Genomic DNA, 13994 nt, shown 5'->3' on the forward strand with positions numbered 1-13994 from the left:
TACCCTGGGCACAGACTGCCATGTCACCTCTACACTTTTGCCCACCTGGGCCTTATAAATAAAGCCAAATACGCCCAAAAAAGCCACCACATTCACACTCCTGGGCTTTGTCCTGGTTTATTCCTCCCTGAGAATAATCAGGAAGCCTGAAAGAGGAGACCTTCCCTGAATCTGAAGGAATATCCTGCTGAAGTTTCGAGCTGTAACACCAAAAGTAGGTGGAACCTCATATCACAGCCTTGATTAATTTTTATTAACATGCTTTTTGAAATTCTCATGATAAGAACCCAGTGGGTTAAACATTCCTAATTTCAGAATAAAGTGGTTTTGCCAAAGTAAACGTGCAGAGAATTGGGAAACAAAGAAACCCCAGCCCGTTGCAAAATGAACCAGCCTGAAAAATGTCCCTTATGTCCCCATGTTCCTCTGGAGTGTCCCCCCCCCCCCTCCCCACACTGCTTCAGGATGAGAGTAAGGTTTGAATGGAAGTCAAAAAACACGATGCAACTGCTGAATGTCAGGCAGGGGGGAAATGGGAGCGTTCCTGGGGTAATTCAGAAAACAGCTGCTGCAGTGCTGGGTTTGTTGAGAAAAGATGCTGCTCCCCTTGGGAGGAAGAGACAAATTTCTGGTAACTTGGTGTCCTGGGGGCAACAGGCAACAGGGCTGTGATGCTGTGAGAGCCCAGACAGGCAGCAGATGTCACAATACAAGGACCTGGAGCAAATCCTCTTGACAGTTGAGGTGGTAAATGTAGAGCTAAATGGATCAAAACCCTCTGTTTAAAAGGAGGGAAGGTCAAAAGAGGACTTAGAGTAAGTTATTTAAATCATTCTTTAAATACCTCTTCCAGTCCTAGAGCCTGAGCTATTTTTACCTGTCTCAAAGCTCTCCATGATTAATAAATATTGTGAAAATATGGAATATGCTGGTTGTTACTGGTTGCAGGCTGCAGCTGATACCTAAATCAAGCTCTGCTGACAGAAAGCTCCACTTGTCCACCCACTTTGCCCTCTGACCACCTCAATATTAGGGAATCATCCCCTCCATTAGTGCACTTATATGGAGAAGAATGATGTGGAATGGGGGGTCCCAGCAGCTCCTTTGTTTATAGCCAGGAACCATCTGAGTTCTTAAAACAGCACGAAAACCAGCTCCTGTCAAACAAACCTCCCCTCTGCGCTCGGCGCCGCCCGGGATTTGTCCCCGGCAGGAAGCTCAGGCCCTGCCTCGTGGATGCAGAACTTACAGTCACTCCAGAGTGGGGGGGGGGGGGAAAAAAAGAACCCTTTCATCACGTTGGGTTTTTCTTCGCTGTTTTATTTCACTTAAGACATCACTCAGGACCAAATGGGGTTTGTCAGGGGTAATTGGCGAGCGCCGGAGGCGGTTTTCGGGGCCGGCTGGATGGAAAATCTCAAAGCAGTTGTCTTGTGCTGAAAGAAAATATTGCATTTGATCTTTTTATGATTCCTGCAGACATGATGTATGTCTGCATTCCTCGGCCCAAGGAATTCGTGGTGTTTGGGTTTCGTTGCCTTTAAGTGACAGGAAGTGACACTTCACCCTTTTTTTTGCAGTATTGTCTGAGAATTAACCACAACATAATGGTAATGTACATTTTTTTTTATGCTTCACAGGGATTTGCTTTTATTAGCCATTTCTTGTGGTTTTGCTCGTTGGCACATTTCAGATCCTTCCAGTGATAACTCTGGCTATTGTGTTTTGTCTGTGTTTGGATTCAAACACAAATTTCTTCTGAAGCCTTCTTGCTAAATTGTGGCCCCCTCAAAGATTCCCTTCCAAGAAATCAGCTTTGCCCTGGTGAAGTTGTACAAATGTGTCGTTGCTCTTGTCACCTCTGCCCCTCAGCTTTTTGGTCATCGAAACAAAGGACAGATAATTTTACATTAACATCATGGTTTGTGGCTCCAGAGCTGGAGTGGGATCATGGAATCATGGAATGGTTTGGGTTGGAAGGGACATTAAAGATCATCTAATTCAAACCCCCTGCCACGGGCAGGGACACCTTCCACCAGCCCAGGTTGCTCCAAGCCCCATCCAACCTGGCCTTGGACACTTCCAGGGATCCAAGGGCAGCCACAGCTTCTCTGGGAATTCTATCCCAGCCCCTCATCACCCTTACAGGGAAGAATTCCTTCCCAATATCCCGTCTAACCCTACTCTCTGTCAGTTTGAAGCCATTCCCCTTGTCCTGTCACTCCATCCCTGGTCCAAGGTCCCTCTCTTGGAGCCCCTTTAGGCCCTGGAATGGGCTCTAAGCTCTCCCTGGAGCCTTCTCCTCTCCAGGCTTTGGGGTATCTTCCTAATGCCTTCCTGGTACCACGTAAAACCCAATACCAGGGAGTGAATAGTAACTCCCAGAGCCCCTGACAGCCTCAAAAACTGCTTAAAACCACAACTCTGGGCTCCTCAGCATTTCAAAACCTCCTGCCACATCTGCCATCATGAGGTTGGCCAGAATATGACAAGATGACATGAAGAAAAAGATGTTAATTTTTGGTGATGTCCCCGCGTGTCACATCTGGGCACCTCTAGAATATTTCCAGACACAGGGACTCCACCACCTCCCTGGGACACTTATTCCAAGGCCTGACCACTCCTGCAGGGAAAAATTGTTTCTAATCTCTCATCTCAACCTGCCCTGGTGCAATTTGAGGCCATTTCATCTCCTCCTTTCCCTTGGGACATGGCAGCAGAGCCCAGCTCCCACCTCACCAGAGCTGGCAGATCCAGACCATTGGGAATGGGGGGTTTGTTACTTTTGCTGCCTGTGGAATAACTTGGTGCAATAACACACTTAGTGCAGAATTCAGTGAGAAAGAAACACCACTTTTTTGGGGCTTGAGCTACTCAGCCACATCTGCTGTGACTCTGTTGATTGTCACTTTTCCACAGTTCCCAAATTAATGCCACATCAGAGATCCCCGAGCCAACAGCACAATTAGTTAACAAAGCTGTGTGGGATCATGAGCAAAATGAAAGACAAGCTGTGACAAGTCTCTTCTATCCCCAAAAGTTTTGTGGGCCTTGTTTAATTATCATCCTCAAGCAGTTGCTGTTGTCTTCTTGTAAATCTTGTGTGCGAGTGTTCAGGAGTGTTTTGCTTTATTTTTGTCACCAATCAGCAGAACATTAAATGCACAAAGAGCCCTTGGTTCTTCTCCCCTCCTTTGGCACGTGGAGCTGAGGGCTGGGTGGTGTGTGTGAGAAACCAGCAGGTTTTGGCAAAAAAGTGCCAATTGAATGTTTTCAGCAGGAGGGGAGAGTGTGGTGCCAGACCCCACAGAACAGCAGTGCCTCAGGTCACTGGTGTTTGACTTCCTGCAGGATGTGTACAGGGCTGTGTGTTCAGGGAAAAGAGGAGCCACAGAGGGTGGCTGAGGAGTTGGAGCATCCAGCAGATCCCAGAATCGCTGAGGCTGGAAAAGCCCTCCCAGCTCATGGATCCACCCTGTGCCCCATCCCCACCTTGTCCCCCAGCCCAGAGCACTGAGTGCCACAGCCAGGCCTTCCTGGGACACCTCCAGGGATGGGCACTCCAAACCTCCCTGGGCAGCCCCTGCCAAGGCCTCACCACCCTTTCCAGCAACAAATTCCTCCTCCTGTCCAACCTGAGCCTCCCCTGGCACAGCTGGAGGCCGTTCCCTCTCCTCCTGTCCCTTGTTCCCTGGGAGCAGAGCCCGACCCCCCCCGGCTCCCCCCTCCTGTCAGGGGGTTGCAGAGCCAGAAGGTCCCCCCTGAGCCTCCTTTTCTCCAGGCTGAGCCCCCCCAGCTCCCTCAGCCCCTCCTGCTGCTCCAGCCCCTTCCCCAGCTCCGTTCCCTTCCCTGCACACGCTCCAGCCCCTCCATGTCTCTCTTCCATGAGGTTCCAGACCTGGACACAGCCCTGGAGGTCCCTCAGCAGTGCCAGCACAGGGGACAATCCCTGCCCTGGGCTGTGCCCACACTATTCCTGATCCAGGTTCCATTGGCCCCTTGCCCCCCTGGGCACACCCGGGCTCGTGTCCAGCCTCTGTCACCAGCACCCCCAGGGTCTTTCCCAATCCTTTCCATCCCCTCTGTCCCAGCCTGGAGCTGCAGGGGGTTGTTGTCACCCAAGGGCAGGACCTGGCCCTTGGCCTGGTTGAACCTCCCACAGTTGGTCTCATCCCATCAATCCAGCCTGTCCTAAACCTTCTCAGGTGCTCTGGCCATATTTCAACCTGTTCTTCAGGAATGGATTCATTCCACTCCATGTTTGTTCTTCACTTGAGGCACTTTGAAGTCAATGGGATATTTAATTTGGGAATTTCACTGGCTGCAGGATGTTGGTGTCACCTTGTGATGGTTGGATTGTGGTGTGTGAAAATACTGCTTCAGTTCTCAACTGCAGTCAAAAATGAATGAACAGAGCATTTTTTGTCCCATGTATAATTCATACCTCTTTTTAGAAAGGAATAAGACAGTGTAGCCTTATACAATATAATGCAATAATATAAATAATATAACACACTCTGCTTTGGGCATCACTTCTTGAATCCAGCAAAAATAAGACAAGCAGATCCAGCAGAAGTAAAGGGAAGAGCAGAGACTGAAATGTTCCCTGCAGGAAATAAGTTTAACCATAGTAATTTTCCCGAGTTTGGGAAAATGGAAAAATGGGGTAGCAAAGGGTCATGATGGGCGACTATAAAATCCTGAATAGCATGGGGAAGGCAGATGGGGAAGGATTAAATATTCTTTCTCAAAGCACAAGCAGCAGGGGGTGCCTGGTGGGATCATAAAGCACAAAACAAAAGGGAAAAACTTTTCACAGTCGTGCGTAGTTGGTTTGTTGAGCTCATTCCCTCAAGATTGTCCTGGAGGCCAAAAGGAGAAATGGTTTCCAAGAGGGTCGAGACAAGGACAGAGCCAATGGTCTGGATGCAAACTGGAACAAGACCATCATGTTTGTTCTCTGTCCTGTGCTTTTCCCTGGGGGATCTGCCCTGGCTGCTGGAGGTTGGGAGGAGTTATCTCAGCTCCCACAAGGAATTGCCATTTCTTCCTACGTTGTTCTATTCAGAAGCTGCCAGATGGTTGCCTCAGCCATGGTTCTTTCATGCTCACACTCTCTTCTGGTTCTGTAACCACAGAAGGTGTCTCACAGGCTTGTAAGCCATGAGTTGGGCACAAGAGGTGATTTCTACTTCCTAAATGGATGGAATCATGGAATGGTTTGGGTTGGAAAGGACCTTAAAGAACATCCAGTGCTACCCTCTGCCATGGGCAGGGACACCTTCCACCAGCCCAGGTTGCTCCAAGCCCCGTCCAACCTGGCCTTGGACACTTCCAGGGATCCAGGGGCAGCCACAGCTTCTCTGGGAATTCTATCCTAGCCCCTCACCACCCTCACAGGGAATTACAATGTACAAGTCCCTCGTGTCTTCTCTAACTCTCTAAATTTGTGACTTAAGGACAGGCTTGACAAAACCTCAACATTTTTATTATTTAAGTCCTAAGGAGCCTTTCTTTGGCAAATCCTTTCTGGGTGGCAGATTTGATTTAGTCACAATAAGCTTTTGAGGGAAAAAGCACTGTAACAGTGTCCTACTCCTTTAACTGTGCATAATTTAAAATTCTATATTGTTTAAAAGAAAAATATCACCTGTTTGGTGGGTTTCAGTGGCATATCAGCACCTCAGGATCATGAACATCCAACTCAAAACAAAATGGTGTTTTATTTCTGCCGTATAGTTCCCCTCCACACGTGTCTCTGACATAAATTTTTACTTCTTCCTTTAAAATTATTAAAAGCAGCAAAGACTAAGGAACAGTCGGTTTAAAATTCTTGGTGTGCACGGTTTGGACTCGGTGCTTGGCCACTCATCTGCAGCCAAGAATATTTTTAAGAAGCTCTTGTGAGGCTTGCAGGAAATATATACGAGCTTTAAATGTCGGGTCTCGGGGGAGCGGAGAAAAATGCGCAATTGTTTTTGGGTTTGGACTCGTGCGATTGCGCCGATGACGTGAATGACGGTTTGTGCTCTTTATTTCTGCTCTTTCCAGGATGCTTTTGCAATGAGATGCTTCTCTGAAATAAGATTCTCCTGTTTGGGGAGTCGTTTTAAGGCGAAAGCAAATAATCGGCTATGGGAATGGAACTGGGGTGTTGATGGGAAGGAAGATGGGGTTGAACGGGGAAGAGGAATCAGAAAAGCTGATTTTTCGTCAGTCTGCCACTTTGTACCTTTTACCTGTGTTTTTTTTCTGGTTGTGAGAACTGGAGCAAAACCACTACAGGATCTTCTGGAATCAGAGAATATGCTGAGTTGGAAGGGACCCATCAGGATTATCGAGTCCAGCTCCTGGCCCTATGCAGGATACCCCAAAGAATCACACCATATGTTGGCTGTAGGGACAGCAGATCTCAGAATCATAAAATCACCAAGGTTGGAAGATTCATAGAACCCCAGAATCATTTGGGTTGGAAGGGACCACAAAGATCATCTTGTTCCAACCCCCTGCCGTGGACAGGGACACCTTCCACCAGCCCAGGTTGCTCCAAACCCTGTCCAACCTGGCCTGGGACACTTCCAGGGATGGGGAATCCACAACCTCTCTGGGCAACCTAATTAAGAACTTCAGGAAGAGAATTGTTTGCTTCTTGATTTTGAGAAGCTTTCGAGCAATTTTTTTTTAGCACTCAGAGTTCAGCACAAAAGAATCTCAACCCCTGAATGATCCCAGAATCATCAAGGCTGGCAGAGACCTTCAGGATCATCCAGTCCCACCCTCACCCAGCACCACCATGATCACCCCAAATCCATGTCCTCAAGGGCCACATCCAAACACCTCTGGAACACTCCCAGAGACAGGGACTCCACCACCTCCCTGGACAACTTATTCCAATGCATTTTGGGCAGGAATAAAAGCAGTTTCAACCCCTGTTGTGGTGCAGAGATTACTCTGTTGAGTGTTCAGCAGTGGGGTGTGAACCACAGCATTAAACTGTTTGCTTTCATAAAATATACATGGTGCAGGAGGGGGTCACAGCAGATATTTGCTTATCTTTCAGCTTGTTTGAAGACCAAACCACAGCCATGTTGGGATAAAACAACTGAGGTTAGATAGTGCTGTTAACTCCTCTCCCAGCTCACCACGAAAACCTCAGTGCTGATACACTTGTGCAAAGTGTACAGACCAGCAGAGGAATGAAAAAGAGCAGTGAGTGATGTGAGGGAGCTGCAAATCTGGGCTGGAACACAGTGAGAGTGGTGCCAGAGCCTTTCCAAGCGTGGTCACACTCCCAGGGGGATGCATCTCCTTGGAAAAACACACCAGCTGGGTTTTTCAAAGGTGTGCTCAAAGAAAATCAAAGTGTGTCAAGGGCCTGGTTGCCTTAGGCAGATTTGGGAGTCCAAAGCAGAGGTGATATCATGGCTGATTCTTCCAGCTTAAGTACAGAGCCAAGGAAATGTCTAAAAGACAAGAGTTTTACAGCTTTTTCCCTGTAATAATATTTTTTATGATGCTTCTGACTGATTTATAGAGAACTTTATCAAGGAAACGAGACATGGGATATGTGTTGTGACAGCTCCTGCAGGCTTACCTGCTCTGCTCCAGGAGACCAGTCAGTTCCCAGATACTGGAGATATTAATGATTTAATGAAGTTGTAGAATGGAAGTTGTGGACTCTCCATCCCTGGAAGTGTCCAAGGCCATGTTGGACAGGGCTTGGAGCAACCTGGGCTAGTGGAAGGTGTCCCTGCCCATGGCAGGGGGTGGGATGGGATGAGCTTTAAGGTCCCTTCCAATTGAAACCATTCTTTGATTCCATGATTATTAATATTAATTATAAAAAGCTTATTAATACATATATGGGTAACTCCTTCAGTTTATATAATGGACATGGAAAAAGTGTATCCAAAGAAGGGCAACGGAGCTGGGGAAGGGTCTGGAGAACATGTCCTGTGAGGAGCAGCTGAGGGAGCTGGGGGGGTTTATCTGGAGAAGAGGAGGCTCAGGGGGGACCTCATTGCTCTCCCCAACTCCCTGACAGGAGGGGGCAGGGAGGGAGGGTCGGGCTCTGCTGCCATGTCCAAGGGAAAGGAGGAGAGGAAATGGCCTCAAACTGCACCAGGGCAGGTTCAGGTCGGAGATTAGAAGGAATTTTTCCCTGCAGGAGTGGTCAGGCCTTGGAATAAGTGTCCCAGGGAGGTGGTGGAGTCCCTGTGTCTGGGAGTGTCCCAGAGGTGTCTGGATGTGGCCCTTGGGGACATGGATTCGGGGTGACTGTGGTGGTGCTGGGTGAGGGTGGGACTGGATGATCCTGGAAGTCTCTTCCAACCCTGATGGTTCTGGGATTCCCAAGGGCTCTGTTGCCATTTCCTGAGGAGTTTGTTCTTTCTGTGAGGAGAAGACACTGTGTTTTTAGAGTAGCACAGAACTTGAGACCTCAAAACAGGAACTTCTTTGAGCTGAGCTGAAAAAAATTCAAACCCTAACTAACTCCTGAAGTAGTAGCAACCAGTCATGTGGCCCACCCAGTGGTTAATGCCCCCAGAGCACCCCTCTGAACATGAGAGTCAGGATGAGGATAAGCCACTCTGGCAAGCGGCCTCTTCCCGTGCCGAGGTTTTCCATCTGTTTCCACTCGCTCTGAGGGGATGTGGGCAACACTCCTCCTGAATATTTGAAGATAACCACACACTTCTGCTCTGTGGAGCAAAAGAACTCCTTGATAATAAAATCTGTGATGACATCTCGTGGTTTCCTGCAGCGAGGGGCTGCACGTGCCCTGTGCTGCACAAGGAAGAGCTGATGGAGAGAGAGCTCACTGGGTGTGACATCCCCACGGCCTCCTCCTTCCCAGTGCATCCCAGTGCATCCCAGTGCGTCCCCAGGCAGGGAATCTGACCAGGACCACACCTACAGTGGTGTTGAGCTGAGGTTGCAAAGGGGCAGCAAGGTTTTTGTTTGGACCTGGATGAGAGAGAGGGTCTCTGACTCATCAGAATGAGGGTTAATGTTGTGTTTACAACTTAGACTGTCCTGGGAAAATCACACATGATCACAGAATCATCAAGGCTGGAAGAGACCTTCAAGATCACCCAGTCCCACCATCACCCAGCACCACCAGAATCATCCCTAAGCCGTGTCCTCGAGGGCCACATCCAGACATCTCTGGAACACTCACAGGCACAGGGACTCTACCACCTCCCTGGGACACTGAGGAGATGCAGAAGATCATTTTTACAGGCTCCAGGAGAATTATTTGTGGGGTGGGAGTAAGTGAGTCGAGTTCTAAAAACCTGGCCCTAACAAAACTCGAGCAGAGCAGCAGCAGCTCTGCTCCTTAACCCTCAACCCTGCCCACTTGTTTGCCCCATGAGCTGCTTGAGGTAATTCTTTGTCATGTTTTATATTGCAGCAGGTACAGAAAATTCAGATGACGCAAAAGGGAGGGTGTGTTTGTCTTGGAAAGAGCTGAGGTAAATACCACGTTTAACGTTACAGTGAAAATAAACTAAAAAAAAAAAGGTGCACTGCCCTTTTAAGTGAAGAGCACTGTTGCCAAAATATGGCTGGGAATTCCCTGAAAGGTTGGAGTGAGGTGTGAGTTGGGCTCTTCTGCCACATCCCAAGTGAAAGGATGAAAGGAAATTGCCTTAAGTTGTGACAGAGGAGATTCAGATGGGAGATTAGGGAAAAATGTTTTCCCTGCAGGATTGGTCAGGCCTTGGAATAAGTGTCCCAGGGAGGTGGTGGAGTCCCTGTGTCTGGGAGTGTCCCAGAGGTGTCTGGATGTGTCCCTTGGGGACATGGATTAGGGGTGATTGTGGTGATGCTGGATGATCCTGGAGGTCTCTCCCAACCTTCATGATTCTGGGATTTTGGGATCTCCAACCCACTGCTGAGGATTTCAAACCTGGGCACACAAAAGGGTTCAAAGGAGCGGAGTCTCCTTTGGGGTTGTGGTTCACACTCTCACTCTGGAAGCCCTGAGGTTCAAGGCAGAGGAAGAAACCAGCCAGGTTTACCCTCCCTCAGCTGGGAAGGAGTTGTGGCAGCTCAGGAACAAAAGCCAGGAACACAAAAGACAGACCCAGCTCTGCAAACCCGGCACAGGTGGCTGGAAATAATACTGGGCAAATACCCCCGGTCCCTGCTGAAAGTCCCTTTGTAGGAACATTTGCTGTGGGTGGTTCACACAGCTTGGCAAACAACCTGCCCTGGGACAAAAGAAAAAGGCTTCCCAGGAGCCATTGGGCACTAATGAACCTCCTGGATAAAGTTATCACGGGGACTTTTCCTGCCCTTGTGAACTTTAACTCCCTTCTCCGTTTCCATCTCCTGCTTGAGGAACTTCAGCTTTCACAGGAGAGGAAATTTTGGCCAGCAGACCTGTTGGAGACCCCTCAAATATGATTCCCCTTGTCCCCCAAACTGCATTTTGAGAGGGAAGAAGAGTCCAGTTGGCCAGGTGTCTGCTGAGCTCCCTGATTCTTCTCCAGGGATGTGGCTAAACTTTTAATATTTTAATATTTTAGGTCTCAATTTCCCTCTGGAAAACTGGAAAACTCCTTTGTGTTATCCCCTGAGGAGTGTAGAATTACCCATAGACAGATAGATATGTACTGTGGACACATATTTCTGTGGGTAGGTAGGTTTTATTCAAATAGGGAATTCACATTTTTGAAAAAAAAAATTAAAATAAAATATAATTAAAATTTAATGACATGGTCTATTGGGTGGCCCAGGAAAGATTTCTGTAATGAGAAAATCTGGCCTTCAGACCCTCCAGTGATGTGTGGGTGAGAGAGGGAATTCCTTCCTTAGAGAAGGAATTACCTGTTGCATTTTTCAGTAAAAATAGGGCCACAGATACTTTTTAGATCATTGTTTCTTTCCCTGTTCAAGTTCAGCCTTGAGTGACCGGGTCTGGGGTTTTGCTGTGGGTCTGTCCAATGTATGAAACACCTGAAAATGTTTAATTCTTAGAATCATGGAAGGGTTTGGGTTGGAAGGGACCTTAAAGCTCATCTTGTTCCACCCCCTGCCGTGGGCAGGGACACCTTCCACTAGCCCAGGTTGCTCCAAGCCCTGTCCAACCTGGCCTTGGATATTCCAGGGGTGGGGAGTCCACAACTTCTCTGGGCAACTTAAGATCTTCAGGAAGGGAATTGTTTGCTCCTTCATTTTGAGAAGCCTTCCAGCAATTTCTTTTAGCCCTCAGAGTTCAGCACAAAAGACTCTCCACCCCTGAATGATCCCAGAACCATCAAGGCTGGCAGAGACCTCCAGGATCATCCAGTGCCACCCTCACCCAGCACCACCACAATCACCCCTAATCCATGTCCCCAAGGGCCACATCCAGACACCTCTGGGACATTCCCAGACACAGGGACTCCACCACCTCCCTGGGACACTTATTCCAAGGCCTGACCACTCCTGCAGGGAAATCATTTTTCCTAACATCCCCTCTGAACCTCCCTGATTCCGCGGCCTCTTTAGGACGAATAAAGCGCAGGAAGAACGATCCAAAATTCTTTTTATTAAAGACACAACAGATGTTTCAGAACGTTTCAAGCTGATAAACATCTCATCCTGCCCTTTGAAGGTACCTCCTGGACCACAGGGAAGGTGCCATCCTTGCTCTGGGTGCCTCCTGCTCCCAGCAGCGCCAGGCAGGGATATTCCCACAGGATGTTCTTGCCTTTGCAACGACTTTATTACTCATCTGCCAACCAGCCAGAGCTCTGTGCTCACAGATGTGAAAAGCAAGGGGGTTTTAATAGGATAAATACAGCTCCTCTGGGGATAATTCTACCCCTGTCGGCTCGAGTGGAGAGATGCTCTTGCTCCTGTTTTTAGAGGAAGAAAAACAGGCTCCTCGAGCCTTTTCCCCCAAAGCACTTGGGACCACAGGGCTCTTCTCCTCTAACTGATTAATATTTAAAGGTTCTTTTGAGAACATAATCACAGAAGCTAAAGCAGAGCTCCAAACACAGTGGATCTCATTTGTGTGAAGAGTTTCCTGCTTGGCTGCAGTCTGGGATAAGCCCCAAGAACTTCAGGATCTCCATGGGGTCCCAGGAAGCTGTTGACAACCCCTGCACTCCTTAGTGGCATAAAACCCCACCAACACAGCAAGAAACAGTTTTACCTCCACAGAATTGTGATTTTTTCCCCCCTAATTTAATTACTAATAATACACTGTATAGCTTTAATTTATTGATTAATTAGAGGTCAGAAGTTTGTGCTTAGCATTGACATTTATCTCGGTTAGGAAAGCCCTAGAACCTGATAGTTTATCTTTCTCTCTCAGCATTATGCCTCTGGGACTGCTGGAAAAGCTCACCCTGATAAACCTTCTCCATAAAAGAAACCTCCCAGGAGCTCTCAGGTGGGGAGCAGTGGGATTTTTGAGACCCCTGCTGGTGGATGGTCCCTTTTCTTTGGAGGTCAACTGTGCGTGGGCTTTGCTGCCCCATCAGCTTTTCCTAGAAAATCACGTGCTGCTCATTGTGATGAAGTAAGTTTTTCTATGGAAATCATTACCTGATCTCACCTTTTGGAGATAAAAAAAGATAATTTTTTCCTGGAGAAAAGGAGGCTCAGGGGGGACGTTCTGGCTCTGCAAGTCCCTGACAGAAGGGGGGAGCCGGGGGGGGTCGGGCTCTGCTCCCAGGGAACAAGGGACAGGAGGAGAGGGAACGGCCTCAGGCTGTGCCAGGGGAGGGTCAGGTTGGACAGGAGGAGGAATTTCTTCATCTTCACCCCTGAAAGGATTTGCCTGGGAAAAGGGATATTAGTGCTCTCCTGGAGCACCTGGAGAGGGAACAACACACAGGAAAAAAACAGGACTTTATCAAAAGGATGATGTTGATATTGGGAGAAATGGAATTGTATTGGGCACAGGTAGATTTAGGTTGGAAACCACAGAAGATTCCCAGCCCTCTGAGGCCTGAGGCTGTGGCACAGATTTCCAGGAGGAGCAGGAGGGTGACCAGGTGTGGAAAGGTTTAATTTAAAGAGGCTCAGGGGGGACCTTCTGGCTCTGCAACCCCCTGACAGGAGGGGGGAGCCGGGGGGGATCAGGCTCTGCTCCCAGGGAACAAGGGACAGGAGGAGAGGGAACGGCCTCCAGCTGTGCCAGGGGAGGCTCAGGCTGGACAGGAGGAGGAATTTGTTGCTGGAAAGGGTGGTGAGGCCTTGGCAGGGGCTGCCCAGGGAGGTTTGGAGTGCCCATCCCTGGAGGTGTCCCAGGAAGGCCTGGATGTGACACTCAGTGCTCTGGGCTGGGGGACAAGGTGGGGATGGGGCACAGGGTGGACTGGATGACCTTGGAGACCTTTTCCAAGCTCAGTGAGCCCGTGAATTCTGCGAGTTCTGTTTTTCTGATGCTTTTGCTCCTGTTGGCTGATCCCCAGCAGCCCCCCCGCGTTTGCCGCGGTCCCTCCGAAGCCGTCGCGACAAACCCGGAGCAGAGGAAATCAGAGCCCAGCTCTGCAGTCCCCACTGTCCCTCCTCCCTGACCCCACTCCAAAGCTTGGCTGTAGGTGGGGTTTGTGCCACTGCTTTGTTCCCAAAGTACCCGAGCCCTGTTTGCCCAGCTGGTGTCAGCGCAGGGCTCTGTTTGGATTGCTCCGGAGAAAGATTTGCCTGAAAGGTTTGCATATTCCAAGAAACCACAATGATTAAGTACACACGAAAGAAAGCATTATGATGAATAATCAGGACATAATCAATGATACCCTTTTTGCATTATAAATGATGACGCTTATGCTCAACAGCTTTTAGGCAGAGCGTGGGTGTGACAGCTTGAAAAACAGTGTAGAGCATGACATGAGACCTGTCAGCTCTTAAATGAGGTAATTAATGACCTGCTAAGCATGCAGATTTTAAATGTCAGTTAATATTTTATTTTTTTTTTTGAAATATCTCAAGAGTAAAAAAAAAAATTATTTGCAATTTATCATTTTATTAGTAAAAAACTCCGGGTAAGA

At 48.5% G+C, this 13994-nt stretch overlaps 1 long non-coding RNA gene across 1 annotated transcript; it reads left to right on the forward strand.

The window, feature by feature from the left end:
- The first annotated feature begins 1328 nt into the window (after window positions 1–1328).
- Window positions 1329–12605, forward strand: LOC113976524. Its single transcript, XR_003537105.1, has 3 exons — window positions 1329–1610; window positions 9416–9476; window positions 12314–12605. It is a non-coding gene; the product is annotated as an uncharacterized LOC113976524 (long non-coding RNA).
- The last annotated feature ends 1389 nt before the right edge of the window (window positions 12606–13994 follow it).

Source organism: Neopelma chrysocephalum, unplaced genomic scaffold (assembly GCF_003984885.1).
Source record: "Neopelma chrysocephalum unplaced genomic scaffold, ASM398488v2 Primary Assembly neopelma1_166, whole genome shotgun sequence".
Lineage (NCBI taxonomy): Eukaryota > Metazoa > Chordata > Aves > Passeriformes > Pipridae > Neopelma > Neopelma chrysocephalum.